Here is a 17,481-nt window from a genome sequence, read left to right as displayed (position 1 = left end):
GACATACTGGTATCTTGATGGAGCTCTTCAGTAATTAGTATGCTATTTTTAAGGGCCAGATATAAATAAGCTTAAATCCTAAGATATATTTATACCTCTGTAAGTACAGCATTACTATACTAAAACACACTATTAAATATTTTTAAATTAGGCAGTTTTCTCAGCGGTCACAAATTATATTTACTTTTCTATATTTCGCATCCATTAGCCATAAAAATATATTCTGTTACAAAAATATCCTTCAGTAAACTCAAGAGTAGAAAGATGTCCCAGAGTTTCGTATGGTCAAAACCTTATGAAATCTCATTATTACAGATGGAACTCTTAAATCAGAAAAGGAGATGATAAAATTTAATTTTCAGAGCCTACAAAAAGATTTCTCCTTCATGCCTTGACTTCTATTTCTTTCTCCTGCACTGTCAGCATTAAATTCTCCTTTTTAGATAAAGAATATGGCCTAAGAGAGTAACAATGAAAATAACAACTCTCTCCCTTTCTTCCCCACTCCCCCCAAAGATAAAAATATCATAAAACAGCTATGATCTTTTTAATAGCACAGTTTTACAAATGCAAAGCCCTGATGAGAGACTGCCCAAGGATGCCTCTGTAATCTTTCTCTGAGTGTTCCTTCCCTCCCGGGTGGCTGCTCCGAGAGCAATCCCGTCCGGTTCCTTCCTCCATTTGCCTGCACTCCAGAAATCCAATACCAATTAATTAGATTTCCAGTTTCAAAGCAAAGAACAAAACCCCGTCTCTTCAGGGACCGTGTTAAGATGAGTCATACCACAAACTGGGGGAAAATCATTAATATTATATTCCATACGCTTTTCTTTACAAGTAATTATTGCTCATGTTGTCTCTTAGAACAAAAGGAAAAGTGAATAGGGAAGCATTTGATCTCTAGAAAGGTAAGCGATTTTAAAACACAGGTATTTTTTGAAGCAACTGGATTAAATTGCTCTTTATCACTGGCATCTACAGACATAAATTTGAAAGTAAAATTTAAGTTTCTGGTGAGAACAGCAACAAATCAGAAGCTGTGATCCTAGCAAAAAAATGTATTTATCTTAAAAAAAGCTACAATTAGCTATTTTTAAATTATGGGGTGGTATTTTTTAAAAAAAGATCTTTACATGTTCTTTTAAAATATCACTTACCGATTTTTGCTAACTAAATCTTACAACGTTAGGAGTTTTGTCTGTTTATTAGGCAACTGAACCAAGAAAATACATTCCAAGGTTCTTTCCAGAAACCATTACCAGAACAGAGTGCTATCTCCCCTCACAGGGATGACGGTCCTGGCTCAAGGGACAGCCACGTAATTGTTCTAACTCCAGCAGCAGCGTAACCACCACCGATGAAGTCTTAGCACCCTAAATGCTGTTTAACATCTGCCCCTGAGGACAGGGGGATGCGGCCATTATGGAAGAGGCCGATACTCTCTCTTCTTCATCTTTTTTTTTTTTTTTTAACCATCTGAAGAGACTATGGAAAACTTGTGGAAATCAGTCTATCTTTAAAAAGTCAGAATTCAAACAAGTATCAATTATTCATTCTGTAAAAAAACGTCAGCTAAAAGATAATTCACAGGGTCTTCACACATACGTAGAAAAATTTTAGTGCTGCCCCAGTTTAGATGCCTCTGACATGTGAAGCCAAGTAGGAGTTTAAAAGTCACTCTTACGTTGGGTCAAGCATGAGGATAGTTGTTTTTATTGAAGCAGTGTTACTTAAAGTATTAGAATCTTTGACTAAAATGGAACCTGATACTTCATGCAGGTTTTATAATTAATTCCACTGCTTCAAAATGAGTAAAATCACTCACCCAGAAACTATCAATTTTTCAGCAGACTGACGTCAAATACAAGTCTAATCACCTCCACAACAAATTTTAAGACTCTAGTGGGAATAGATCCGCAATTTTCATCTTTCCTTGCATTTAGGAGCTGGATGACTTCAGGTGAAGTGACTGTCAAACCCAGCAGCAGCGAGACACATGGAGAGCCAAGCCACTGAAACAATGACGGGCAATTTCTGGCCAAGCACTAGAGATTAAATATTACAGGAAAAGTTATGTCGCATCTCAAAGGTTCTAGAAGGTAAAACCAGAGAATTATGCATCTGCACCAACTAAAATTAGAAAAGCTGCCATATGGCTCTGTGAAGCCAGCAGCACATTCTTATTCATTAGGAAGCATTCTGCTAACATAAAAACACAAGGCCCTTCCTGTGCTCTCCAAATGTGTTTATCTTTTCAACATTAATGCACTATATATCATCAAGCTGGTGAGATCTCCTGCCGTGCATATTAAAACCGCGCAGCTGCACTTTCTCGAGTAGTGGGAGGGACCTCAGCCCCAAGTTGCCTCCCTCTTTCTGACATTGAGATTCTGGTGAACATGGTTCATGGTTTACCTTCGGTGTGAAGAAACAGCAACGTTAACCAATCTCAAGGCTATCTCCACCCAGCAACCCTCCACCCTCTACCCTCCATGCTCTGCTTCAGAGAGGGCGACACACTTGGTTTTGTCTTCATCAATGGCATGGGCATGACTACTTGAATAGAACTGACAATCATGCCACAAGTTTGAAATGTAAAGGCCCTACTTTTAAAATTAATGTACTACGTTTCTCAGGAGAGAAGACAGTAACCAGAATAGACTCTAGGTATTAACTGACTAGAAAAGACTTTTTGTCTGTAAGAACTCTATTTATCATTGAATCTGCTATCGCCAATATATAATTCTAGTTAGTCCCCACTTCACCTATTACCTATCACCATGGAATGCACTGTTAGGTAAAATAGGCCGTGGACTGTCTTTCACAGTTAAGCTATGTGAGTATACGACAATCTGTCCAAACCCTCTTTCTCTTACACAATCTAAATACCCCTCTGCTGTGTGCACCCTCGGCACTAAGTCAGAATACTAAAGGCAGCATTCTCCAAAGACCAACCTATACAAATGCTTTATTTCTTTCAAATACATACATTAACTCAAGCAAGGCCAACAAAATTACATTAGAGGAGCACTCAATAAAGTTTCTGATAAAGAGGTTAAAATATGGAAAGGACAGAAAGAGTTGTCTCTAAAATCCTTTAAAAGACTTTGGTCTAAGAAGTGTAAATATTTTCTCTCCCAAATCACTCTTCTGTTTATTGGCATAGCTACTAGCATCACCTCTCAATATTTCTACCTTACAGTCCAGCAATTGTTATTATTTATCTCCCCAAATGCATCACACTGTTTCAAGATTTCAACCATTTTCTCAGACGGTTCCATTTGCACAGATGCCCTTCCAACCATTCTCTTTTAAGACCCCATCACTGTTCCAGAAGCTCATTACAATCAAGCGAGGGCCTTCCCCTATGTTTCTGCAATGCCCTGTGCCCATTCCCCTAACAGTCGACATTCACTGATCTAGTGCCTTGAAATGCTTGATTTGTTTACACATCTGTCCCTTTCACTGCACCGCTGGCCCCTTGGCTACAAGAAAGGTCTTCTTACTCACCGCCTGGCATCTAGTGGGTGCTCAATAACATGGGAGTTAGTACGGAACAGTTCTACAGCTGTAGCTGAAATTTAGTATAGCCAGGATCTAAAAATCACAAATGTCTCTTCAGAGAGATCTGTTCTAAAAAGACTTACTGTATACTTGACAGAATGGAGGTTTATTTTAAGACTCTGATTCTTGCAGTCAATGTATCGGGTAGAGAAAGGATGAGAAAAAAGGTCAGACCCTCTGTGCTAAAGGGCATCGAGAGAATTCCTATGGTGGTCAGGCCACTGAGGAAAGCATTTGGTGGGAGTCACCAAGGCGCTTTCTATACCTGAGAGAAGGTAAACAAAAATGGACCAACTGTATTATCCTAGATTATCATCTAGGAAGATATAACTTGCTTCATAAAAAAAAAAAAGAAGTTGTTTGGGCATCATGGGAATTTTTAATCAGACTCTGGGATTTTCCCAGCCACTGTTAGCTCTTAATTAAATAAACCAACCTAGGAAGAGTCCTACGAATTACCCATTTGCCTGTGGACCCTGTATAAAAGAATGCTTCATCGGGTTTCTTGTTCCTTCTGCACGGTGGGCTGGGAGAAGGCCTGGCCTCTAAGGGTAAGGTCACCGCCTGAGCCAGAGGGGCCATCTAGAAAGAGGAAGGACTGAAATTCCTGGAGAGGCTGGCAAGGTTCTTTTCTCAACCAACTTTGTTCATCAGGTGGCTAACATAACACTTACCGCCATAATGATGTCCAATAAAAGCACAGGGAAGAAAGGGAGAGCGGCGGGGATGAAGGAAAGGAAGGAGGGCTGGTTCCTGCATCCCATTATCCCTCGTTGCTGACCCTGCCATGAATCCTCACTGCCTTCCGACTGCTCACAGGGCTTCTGTCTCAAGCCTCTGCTTCACCTTAGTGGTGGATCTTTAGGGACTAAAATGCATCCCAGGACCTGACCTTCATTTGTCCCTTGGGGGCACATTTCCACGCCTAGGCGTCCTCTGTGCTCCCCCCTTCCCTCTCACTGACATGTATCTTGTTCACAGATTCATTTTACCTTCTACTCATAAGACCTGCTAGCATTTCTCTTCTTAGGTTTTTCTCCCATCTGGCTATTTGTTCCTCCCAGTTTTTCTCTACAGACACAGGACCTGATGCCTCGGCCTCCTAGAGAGATCGAGACAGCTAGCTGTATAGATATTCTTCTCTTTTCCCCCGACTGTGATTCTAACAATACCACAAGGAGGCTAAAATTCCCGGTTTCATTTTGCCTACTACCATCTATTCCCAGTCCCCTCACTTGCAGTCTCGCTTGAGCAGTCACGGGAGGGCCTCACGAGCATGCTTTTTAAAAAGCAGGTGTTCTCAATTTAAGGCACCTAATGCAAGAAGCTGATAATAGAACATAGAATCATCCAATTTAGAGACCTAAAACATTAAATTATGCTAAATCATATCATCCTAGTAGAGAAAGCAAAGCACTGATAACAATGCGAGAACTTTGCATAAATATATGTAGTACTGTGGCTCTGGCCAACCACAGAAGACGGGGGAGATAGAGCTGAGGGGAGGACATGCTATGAAGGGATCAAGCCATCAGGATTCACAAGAACTGGAAGGTGAACACAGGGTCCACGGCAAGAGCTCTCTGTGGACAGGGACCGGAGGCCAGCGCACACAGTGCCTACTCCCAGGGTCACGAGGCACGTGAGGGCCCAACTCTAGAGGCGGGCTCCAGAAAATCTTACATCTGTGACCACCAAAATCTCCTGTGGGTGAAAATCTCTAGTAGCTAAAAAGGAGATTCCTTTCAGATCAACTCTCTAGGTTAATTACTAAGGCATAAACAAACACAAGGTAATTCCTATGTGAATGTTTAGGGAAGAAAAGAAAAGACTTATGAAGAGAGTAGGTCTTGTCTCAAGCACGTCAGGTATTTTGAACAATCTCTACAGGCAAAGTTTACCATTTCTTGTCAATGTGAAACCATCATCACTGGCTGTTTCGATAATCCTTCTCTGTGTTTGCTTATGCTCTTCTTGGTTCAAAAAGGTTTTTTTTGTTTCAGGTTTTTTTTCTTCTTTTTTTTAACTTAGTAGGAACTATGCATGGAAGTGAGGCTACCTAACAATTAAAAAAAAATACAACACAAATTGAAAACCTGAAAAAATTTTATATACTCATCCCAGAGAATGCCAGCTTGGGAAAGTAACCAAGTTTATTCTCCAGGGCTTCAGGTAGAAAGGCAGGAGTCAAAGTGAAAAGTGTGCAACTGTGGGTCTAAGAAGAACTTAACTGTCAGAAGATCTTTGTTCTCCAAAGCAGGACTTTTGTGGAAGAAATTCCCAAAGAATCATTTTTATATCATGCAGAAACAGAACATTAATCTATTATATTCAAATACTTGAACAGTTTTGGTCTGAACTCTCATTTTTACATAGAAAAGTGTGCGCATCCCCTTCCTTGCAATGAATCTCAAATCGGTCCTGGTCCGATGGACTTGGGCTCTACACCAAGGCGGTGTGGCCAGCAGGGCTGACCATGCACAAGAGGGTGCAGAGAGGCGCAGAGCTGTGAGGGATGATTCACCTCTGTGCGAAGGTCATCAGGCCCCTCTTACAGGCTAGAGCTGTCACTCTGGGATGGCACCTTAAACTGTCCAGACCAAATGTGAAGTAAAGCCTGGTAAAATAAAGGGTCTGATTTGTTTTGAAGGCCAAATATATGTTGCTTCAGAATTTTTTAAAGCAAGTTTGCCTACACAACAAAGAGAAACCCAAATTTTGTCTGATTGTGGAGACAGATCACCGTACTTAGAGTAACGGATTAGGTGAAAAGAAAAAAAAAAAAAAGGACTGAGAAGCACTTGGGAAGTAATTCCAAAGGAGATCTTCCTAATTCCTAAAATATGAAGTTTCATTATTATTATCACAGTATCCTAAGTTCAAAAGACATTCTAGAAAAAGAGTTCCTGTCCAATATCCATCCAATACCGTGCTTCATAATGACAATAGGAGTAAATTTATTTATTTATTTATTTATTTATTTATTTATTTATTTAAAAAGATTTATTTATTTATTAGACAAAGAGAGACAGCCAGCGAGAGAGGGAACACAAGCAGGGGGAGTGGGAGAGGAAGAAGCAGGCTCATAGCGGAGGAGCCTGATGTGGGGCTCGATCCCATAACGCCGGGATCACGCCCTGAGCCGAAGGCAGACGCTTAACCGCTGTGCCACCCAGGCGCCCCAACAATAGGAGTAAATTTAAACACATATTTAAAGTGACCCTTTAAATACATGAAAACTCTCCGGTTTCAGCAGGAGTGGCAGTGAATCATCAACCAGCCTTCCCCAACTATTTAAAGCAGGAGGCAATTAAAAAGCAAACAGGGATCAGTGCCACTCAGACACTGACATGCCTCACCAGGCAGTAGGAGCTGACATGAGGGCCTTAGAAACTGTGACACCTGTATGTTTCAAAGCCCAGCAAAAGTGTGGACAAGAGGTGATCACAATTTGTATGAGGAAGTTAAAGTGAAATCAAAAAAAGCCGGCATTTACAAAGACCTCTAAACTTGGTGTCCTAACTACCTTTTCTACAAGGGAATCCTTTTCTTTTTTATGTATGGTCATATATTCTCCAGCAAATTTTCTAAGTTAAGGGGGAAATAGGATACCTCCTCAGCAATTCCATAATTCTCTGGGATTTTTTATCTGTTAAGTGCTCTCTCAGATACAAACACTATTCAAGCAGACAAATCCACTCGTGAGAAATTAGCTTATTTCAAGTCTGACAATTTTGTTCTCCAGTAAAAGTTATGGAAAAGTTGAAGCCACAACTGAGAAACTTACAAATGAGTGCCATGGCTACCCAATGGATAAATCAAAAAGAAAAATCCTCAGCGGGTTAATTTCGATCCTCCACATAGACCGTGGAATATATAAAAATTAACTAATTATATATGAAAAAAGATGTAATAGTGATTAAGTTACTTCCTAAATGAGCTTAAGAGTACGGTTTTGTTTTATATATATTAGCCATGAGGTAAGTTTCCCCACCATTCTTACAACCCTTCAGATAATGACATAAAATCTTCATAAAATTTATTCTTCCTATTTTCAATTTTAATTATCCTCCTTTAAGCTTCCAAATGCTAGATTATTTAGAATGATGCTGTTGTCAAGACTTCAGAAAAGTTTTACCCAATGGCATTTTGGAATCGGGTTAGTTCCAACACAGATGGACAGGTTGAATTCCAGAAACCTGTTTTTGGAAGTCCTGCCTGCCAGGTGATGGTTTATCGTGAAGCAGGTGAAATGGCTGAAGATGACAGACGTGACAAGTGGGCAGGTCCAGTTTTGGGAGCCAGAGCGAGAGCACAGGTAGTCTTTCCTCTGTAGACGTAGAGCCTGGACAGGAAGACAATGCTGTACTCCTGTCCTAAGTAATTCGGCTGCCTTTCAAAAGTCTACGGCCTTAGATTTGCTTCTTTAAAATGTACTGTTTGTTTTTTACTGTATCAATGGACATCGGGCTTCCCAGAGACTAGAATGGTGACAGTTGTTAGCTGTGTATTGCCAAAGAAAATATTTGGCTGCATATAGGGTTTCCTGAGAGCAAGTCAGTACATGACCTCAATCTTTTCCAAGCTTATCATAATGCTGTAAGGCGGTGCTGATTCAGCAAAGCAATCTATAATCGCTTGCAAAATGCCCCTGCCTCACAGGGATGTTATGAAGCTTAATAAGATAATGCATGTGAAGCACTCTGAGCTCCGCAGAAGAAAGGTGCTAAGTAATAATATTCTGCATTTATAATTACAAGCAGTCTCACAAAGACAAGAATCCAGTACACTTGTCCACAAATTACAAATAAAAGCTACTTTAAATAATTTAACATAAATAATTGTGTAACAAAGGAAAATGTGAAATCACTCATGTTTAAAAAGTGGAATGGATGCACTTCATAAGGCAAAGTCAAAATGAAAAAAATAGAACTAGACACGTTTCTACTAAAAGAAAATTACATCCCATTGCGGTAAAACAGTAACTGAATCAGAAACTTGTAAGAGTATATTTTACTGAAGTTATCTTGAGACATTGCTATTAATGAATTAAATTTAGTATCATTTCTATAGTTTCTCTCCCAATAAATTAAATTTTTAAAAATCAAAGTCAGTATTAATAGTAATAAAATTGCTTCAGTTATCAATGGTAACACTGAAAACATCAATTTTAACTCTCACTGGAATAAAACCTGAGTATTTTCTGAAATGTAAATTTTCAAAAAAATACTAAAATAATGCTCCCCCTAACCCGCAAATAGCATTTATCTCCTAGATGGCAAACACTTGTTTCTTGTTCCTCTGCGCAAGCCCAAGCAGGAAGTCTACTTTAATTAGGTGTCTCCAAAAGAGCAGGCCCAGGCTGAGCTGGCATCACTGGGTTCTTTGGTGCCACCATCTTTATTGGATTGTGAGTGGGACCTTTTTGGCGCCTGTTATCGTTTCCTTCAGGCAACCTTCCTGGAATCTCAGAGAATCCATTTTTCTTTTACCCTCCGTTCCTCCATAACACTGCCACCAAAGCACTTACTGCATCATATGGAAATCATCTGATTTGTTCTGGACCCCCCTCATACTGCTGAGTCCTTCAGCCAGAAACCGGATTTTTCATCTTTGCATCCCCATCCTCCACTGCAACTGCTGACCCATGCAGACACACTCAAAAAAATGCGTTGAATGGATCCACACTCTGGAGAAAGCAATGGAAAGAGTCCCTCAAGTGGTCTGGTTTTCTTTCACTTAATATAAGAATTAGTCTGTACAGAATCAACTCCAAGCACACAGATGGAACAAGTGATTTCACTTTCTAATTTTTATTTGTAATTCTGTTTTCAAAAAGGTAGTATTTTGTTATTATTTTTTTAAGATTTAGTTATTTATTTGAGAGAGAGAGAGAGAGAGATCTCAAGCAGACTTCCCACTGAGCAGGGAACCCAATTCCAGGCTCGATCCCACAACCCTGGGATCACGACCTGAACCAAAATCAAAAGTCAGACGCTTAACTGACTGAGCCACCCAGGTGCTCTGGTAGTATTTTATGTTTTTAAAGGAAACATAAACACAGTATTAGACGGTGAGGATGCAGGATGCAAAGATAAAAAAGACAAGCCATGCCCTCCTGTGTGTTTAAGGCACACTGCAATGATTAAGCCAAGTCCTGAAATGGAGTTGGTACATTTTCTTTGTAAAGTGTTGTGGATTTACGCAATAAAAGAAAAACGAAATTTATAAGTTTGTAAGCATTAGGAGGTTTTTTATTTATCTAGATGGAAGACTCAGCTAAGTTCAGGAAACTGCACTGATCCAGATGCTGAATGAAGACAGACTCTAATTATCTAAGATTTCACTGAGAATGCTTTCATCAGAGACTGAACATGGCAAGAGCTGATTACTTAACTCAAAATAAACTTCCATCAACACACCAGGAACAATGCATACACCTCAGGATGCTAACAGGGCCTAATTAGTTCTCTGAAGTGTAGCAGCTCAAAAGAATTTTGGAAAATAAAAATGTGAAGGTTAATGATCTTTTGTATTATCCTCTCAGGATAAATCCAACTGCCAAGGAAATTAGACTTATAGGTTTCAAAAATTCAGGCTGAGAGCAAACTCTATAGGCATAAAAATAATTTGTCAATTTTTCAAAGTTAAACCCATTGGTGAACTTTAAAGAGAAAAATCTGTAATCACTTCACTGCAAAGGTGCCTACAAGATGGGCCGTGTATGTGTCCTTTCTAAGAAAAGGAAGAGTCACTGAGTCAGGAGTGAAGCTAAAACACACAAGAGTCTCGATCTTTTCTTTCACTTAATACGAAAATCAGGAGCTTGATTTTAAAACCTCAATTACAAAGGAGGAGGATTTCATATAGTGCGTGGTGAGAACATAAGGGCTCCTAATATTCGTATATACCAAGAATACAGGGGAATTATCACAATCAACTTGCTAGAAGGAAAGTCAAAGAAAGTTGGGAGGAGATGAATATTCAAAATTCAAAGTGACTATTTTATGAAAGAGAAAAACTGGGGATTGGTGAGATGTTTCTGAAAGACAAGGTTTACTTTGGGAGGATACCTTGGTAAGGCTGCTAAGGCAGGGACCTAACAGAAAAACTGAGAAACACAGCAGCTAGGACTTCACATGAGAATATTTAATATTACAGGTCTTTACAACTCCTGACATTGGATCTATAATCTTGCAGGGTCATGAGGACCACTTTCCCCTCCCCCAAGGGTCAATTTGGGCAAAATTAAATTGTTATCTTAATTTGTGTGTGTGTGTGTGTGTTTTAAATATAAAAATAGCTTTATTGTGTTTTATAGGCAAAGGACAGGCAGTAAGTATATTCTTAAATTCTGAGTAACTACTGCATTGAGAAGATGGGCATCAAAGATAAAACTGCTACTCCTTTGAAGCAGTCAGTAGGGACCACAAACTCCAATGTGCACCTGGTCAGTAGGTAATGTATATTCACCTCAGTACTGAAATAAGGCCAGTCAAGAGAGACCGCACAGAGGGCTTCACCCCTATTCTCAGCAGCCAGCCCACCTTGAAGATTTCCTCGAAAACATAGCTGAGCCATTCTTTAGTTCTGCATAACCTAAGACCCACTATTCACATATGTGGTCTTTGACTCAACAGAACTAAAGACAGAGAAAGAGAGAGAAAGACAGATACAAGGGGGATACGTATAGAAGTAAGCTTCCTGTGGGATCAAAAGAGATAAATTTAGGGGTTTCTAAAGACTGAAGACTTGGGACACAAAGATTGAAACAGAGCTTCATTTATATTTCAAAGAACATCTGGAACATGATTTTTGATGAGTTTTAAAGACTTCCTGAAGGTTTGTGACTTTTCCTTTGTTATTTTTACTTTGTTTCACTAGCTAAACAATTCCAGAATTGAACATTTGCTTCAGAAACAAGAACTGCACATAAAAACTTGAATGTTGTGTTGCCGTTGACCAAGGGAGAAGAAAACTCCCAGCAGAAATAAAGGGGATGGCAGAAGAGCACAGTGGAAGGGGAAGCAGGTGAAGTCTGAAGGAGAAAGACAGCCTGGGCCCCAAGTCTATGAAGGTCTTCACTCTACCAGCCTGAGACCACAGAACTCCTGGCTTCCACACGCTCAAGCAGCCATGCCTGGACTTCCTCATCACCATCGACCTGCCCGGCTGGAACTCTGCCCCTGTCCTAAGGGTCTTGACTGGTGTCTGGTGTTACCTAGTAACTGGAGGCCTGGAAGGGGAGGAGTCCAGAACAGCCTACGAGGGTAGAACAGAAGGAAAAAGAAACCATCCTTCAGGCATCTCTGAAAATCCAGAAGAGATCTTCCCAGTAAATATAAGGATGTGCTGACTGATCAGCTTCTATAGTACCTGTTACCCTGTAATAAACATCAGGTCAGTGGTTCCCACCTTTTGGACTACGAGGGCTCTTTTAAGTATCAATAATGTCCATGGAGCCCCTCAGGATCTATATTTGAAAAGATATTTAATGGAAAGAAAAGGTTATAATAAATTTAGTAATGCTTCTACAAGAACTTGTATCTTACTTATCTCTATACCATCTCTCTATATTGGAAACACAGCTGTACATACCTCACATATTAAGAACTACTGTAATTAGAAGCATTATTGGTTACAATAGGCTTTATGGAACTGGTCCAGGAATCTAATCACTGAAATTGCATTGTTTTAATGGAAAATATCCTCCATTCCAAACAATTAACTTACATATAAATCTTAGGGGGAAAATGGTTTTTAAAGTTGAAGACTCTGTGTTTTGTTTTTCTTTTCTTTTTTTCTTTTCCTTCCTCCCTCCCTCCCTTCCTTCCTAGAGAGAAAGACAATGGCGAGCAGGGAGGGGGGTGGGGGGGGAGAATGGGCGGAGGGAGAGAGAGAATCTCAAGCAGGTTCCATGCCCAGCAAGGAGCCTGACGCAGGGCTCAATCTCACGACCCTGAGATCATGACCTGAGCTGGAATCAGGAGTCAGACACTTAACTGATGAGCCACCCAGGCACCCCAAGACTGCATTTCTTAAGAAAGCATGGTGGTAGGTCTTTTCAACAAATGGTGTTGGGAAAACTGGACGGCCACATGCAAAAGAATGAAACTGCACCACTTTCTTACACCACACACAAAAATAAACTCACAATGGATTAAAGACCTAAATGTGAGACTTGATACCATAAAAATCCTAGAAGAGAGCCCAGGCAATAATCTTTCCGACATCAGCTACAGCAACATTTTTCTAGGTATTCTTCCTGAGACAAGGGAAATAAGCAAAAGCAAAATAAACTACTGGGACTTCATCAAAATAAAACCTTTCTGCATAGTGTAGGAAACAATCAACAAAACTAAAAGGTAACCTACTGAATGTGAGAAAATATTTGCAAATGACGTATCTGAAAAAGGGCTGGTATCCAAAATATATAAAGAACTGATTTAACTCAATACCGAAAACAAATAATCCAATTAAAAAATGGGCAGAAGACATGAACAGACATTTCTCCAAAGAAGACATACAGATGGCCAACAGACACATTGCTCAACATCACTCATCATCAGGGAAATGCAAATCAAAACCACAATGAGATACCACCTCATACCTGTCAGAATGGCTAAAACCAATAGCACAAGAACAACACATGTTGGTGGGGATGTGGAGAAATGGGAACCTTCTTGCACTGTTGGTGGGAATACAAACTAGTGCAGCCACTGTGAAAACAGTATGGAGGCTCCCCAAAAAGTTAAAAATAGAACTATCCTATCATCTAGCAATTGTACTACTAGGCATTTTCCCAAAGAATAAAAAAATACTAATTCAGAGGGACACAAGGACCCCTATTTATAGCAGCAGTATCTACAATGGCCAAATTACGGAAACAGCCCAAGCGTCCGCTGGATAAAGAAGATGTATTATACATATACAATGCAATATTAGCCATGAAAAAGAATAAAATCTTGCTGTTTGCAGCAACGTGAATAGAACTAGAGAGTATAATGCTAAGTGAAATAAATCAGTGAGACAAATACCATATGATTTCACTCATATGTGGAATTTAAGAAACAAAACAAATGAGCAAAGGGAAAAAAAAGGAGAGGCAAGCCAAGAAACAGATTCTTAACTACAGAGAACCACCTGATGATTACCAGAGGGGAAGCTGGGTGGGGGAATGGTTGAAATAGGTGATGGGGATTAAAGAGTACATGATGAAACAAATAAAATACAATAAAAAAATAAAAATTTAAAAAGAAAGCACAGAAGTAAGAAAAAAATGAATTCTTCAAGCACTTAAGGTCTAAAGAAACGGAAGACACAGACTCCCCAAAATTGTCCAGGAATTCTGTAAGGTCCACCATCTGGCCTTAACGAGAATGAAACGATGTCTCAGTAATGAACATATGGGAAGCAGCACTAAGCCAAGTACTGGCATTATTTATTTCACTTTTCTTTTCTTCAATAAGACAAAATGTCTTATTTCTAAAATTGATGGGCCCAAAAGGACTCTGAATCTATTATAGGTGATCAAGGTTCTAACACTGTAAAAGCAGAATCCAAGTCCATTTCAATGAACAATTCTTCTCTCCTGGGAAAAATCAATGTATTTTTGGTCTGTGACCATGTTGAACTGGGGCTTGCTTCTGTTCAAAATGACAGAAATGAGAAACGTAAGGCAAATGTACTCTTTTGCTATGGATCGCTATGGATATCTAAAATTTTCAGTTTAAATATTTGAAATCTAATAAATCCATTTTACAGATGGAAGTCTGCATTTTCCACACTTCCTTTTCAGCACCCAAGTTAAAACACACACAACGTAGTCTCATATACAGCTAAGTACTCTTGTGTAAAACAGGGATCTCAGATTCTCTTCCTTTCCTTTACTTCTGGTCAATAATGTAATGAATATTGGGGTGCTCCCAGTGATCAAAGTGGGTAAAGTCTGTTTTGCTCCCCACTTATTTCCTGAAATGCGAGAGAACACCTAAACCAGGCCAGAACTGTTGTTTATCTAGAGGTTACATTGCACAAAAAGATGGACAGATCTTTAAAATGATGAGACGTTCACTCTGACAGAACAATTCCTCATCTGTTCACATCAGGGTACAAAATGAATGTTCTAAAACAAGCTAAATACCAAGAAGTCTTTTTTGGCCTGGATAGCAACCTTCTATTTTCTTGGGATCTTTCATCATCTTTTTTTCCTGACAGGAAAAGCTGAGCTGCCTTAAAAGTGTATATCATCTTCTGAAATAAGGATCTGCAAAAAATATTCTCCCCACTAACTAAACCAGTGCCTCAGCAGACCCGAGACCCAGCCAATAACATGCTTATCCAATTCACTCATCACAACTCCCTCCAAACGGCAGACAGACGCAAGAGTAAACAGCTGGGTGACATGTTTGTTTATCCTTCCAGTTTACTTGGAGCAAGGCAGAGATCTGGATTTGAGTTCCAGTTCCACCACCTTCTAGCTGTGTGACTCTAGACCAGTGATGCGAGCCCTAGGTTCCTGTCTGTAAAATGGAGTTGATAACTGAAGCTACCCTCAGGGGTGCTGCAGGGACAAAAGCAGACAATGGACGTAAACAGCGGGGCGTGGCCCAAAGTGAGCATGCAGATGTGTCAGCTCTCATCCTCCCCCTCCCCACAGCAAGCGGACTCTTTTGTTTTTAACCTCCTTTATATTTGCTAGTACATAGGGATGGATCTCTGTTTTGTGGGGCCTTAAGTTTATACAGTACGAGGGGATTCTCTCCAAGAACACAAAATTAAGTGTAATTCTCATTCTTATTTATAGAAAAGAAACAGTAGCAAAAAAACACCAGGGCTTTAAAAAAAAATCCAATTTCTTCCTCTGAGATCTCTTTAGGTAATTATCTGAAATGCTTATGAAGAAGTGCTTCCCGACTGAAGTGCGGCTTCCCCATCTCCATACCTGCTACAACTCTCAGTACTCGCAGGGGCCAGCACAGGTAAGAGGCCTTGCATCTTAACCTTCGTTAGCTCGGTGGTAATTTTGCCTCTGAAAGCATATAATGTAAATGCCTAACTCATCTCCCTTATTTTTCACGTTAGCATCTGGCTCTGGGAGAAATGTGAATGCTCTGCATACAGAGCAATGGTTTTCATGTCTATGAGAAATTCTTTTCACTGATGAACAACACCTCAGCATTTATTCCTTTTTTTTTTTTTTTAAAGATTTTATTTATTTATTTGACAGAGATAGAGACAGCCAGCGAGAGAGGGAACACAAGCAGGGGGAGTAGGAGAGGAAGAAGCAGGCTCCCAGCAGAGGAGCCTGATGTGGGGCTCGATCCCACAATGCCGGGATCACACCCTGAGCCGAAGGCAGACGCTTAACCGCTGTGCCACCCAGGCGCCCCAGCATTTATTCCTTTTCATTCTTTGATACTGAGATAACCAGAAAAAGACAATAAAAAAAGACAGTATTGGGAGATATCCATCAGTAATCAAAGAAGCCTAGTTAGAACTGCATAGGTGAGCACACAGGACCAGGTCAGAGGCAGTCAGAAACCTGAGGAGCTATTTGCACTAAATACTCAAGCTACAATGCTTCATAGCCCTTAACTGCAGCCTCCATAAGATTTAAGATATTGAACAAAATCACATCTAACCCCAAATCATCAAAATCTCTTCTATGATAAGATGTGTTAAAACTACCCCCTAATGACACAGCAGTAACTATTGTAAATCTTTCTTTTGGTTTTGAGTATGTTACTTTTGGAATATCTCTGTAGATCAACATTTTCTCTCATAATAAACAAAGGCAAAGCTGAAGACATGACCACCATTCTCAGAGGCAGGTAATGGAACACAATGAAAAGATCACAGGCTTTGGAATCACCAAGAGACCGTGGCTGGAATTGTTTGTCATCTGCTAGATTTAAGGCCTCAACCTGACTGTTTCTGCATGTCAGTTTCCTTATCATGAAACACGGACAATAGTATTGAGACTCCCTGAAAAAGTCTGAGCCTGGCCATCAGCAGCAACCCAATGACAGAGTATAGAACACAGCAGGCTTCCAGAAGGGATGAGAAGGTAGCTGAAAACAGTACGTAGAGATATATTTACATGGCATTTAAAAAATATTGTTAAAGAAAAAAAAAAACAGTAGCCTTAGATATAAGGAATCCCAATTCTTGGTGTCAGATTTTATCTAAGCATTACCCACACGGTAAACATCAATATATTCTTGGAGGTCAAAAGGGTGTATTTCCTACCACTTCTGTTATCACAGTCTGCCTTCTATCTCCATCTACTTATACTTACATATCTACATCCATCTATCTATCATAGCACTTCCTGACTTGCTGCATTTCTTCTTTCTCTTAGATCCAAATACCAGCTTTATCACTTATTAATAAATGTAGGCACAGGCCAAGCTGAACAACCACAGGCCTCCCTCTGGGGTGTGTTCTCAAATCAGGGAGAAGGATGTACGTATGCTGAGGATAAGCTATTCTAAAAAGGCTTTAATGATTTCTTTATTAATGAGCCCCTGGACGGCAGGGACGGTGTTTGGCTTTTCTTTGTATCTCTGATGCACAGTATGTGGCACGCAGAGGGCATCTGGTAAATGCATCCCAAATAGAAGTACGAATTAATGAGAAATCATCATGTTTCAAAATAGTTATGATATGGACCCTGGTCATTTCCAGACTACACCGTTGAAATTATTTTACGTGCTGCTATTTCAAACTCAGATAGTAGTTAATGACATTCCTTAAATGCCTTATATCATTTACCAACCACCCCATCATTCTAGTCACACCTTCTTGAAGTAGCTGAAGAAAACACTGAATTTCTTGTTGCTTTCACATTTCCTCTAAACCCTAATTTTGTCCATTATTTACATAGACACTTATTAAGTATCTCTTCTGTGCAAG

At 39.8% G+C, this 17,481-nt stretch overlaps 1 protein-coding gene across 8 annotated transcripts in view; it reads right to left on the bottom strand.

Annotated features, from left to right (window-relative positions):
- Positions 1–17,481, bottom strand: part of NCOA2 (nuclear receptor coactivator 2) — a 280,557-nt gene that overhangs the window by 64,653 nt on the left and 198,423 nt on the right. The window lies entirely within an intron of this gene.

This window comes from Ursus americanus, chromosome 9 (genome assembly GCF_024610735.1).
Source record: "Ursus americanus isolate L20-20 chromosome 9, mUrsAme1.1.p, whole genome shotgun sequence".
Lineage (NCBI taxonomy): Eukaryota > Metazoa > Chordata > Mammalia > Carnivora > Ursidae > Ursus > Ursus americanus.
Note: the sequence above shows the minus strand (reverse complement) of the source record. Positions and strands in the feature narration are given on the sequence as shown.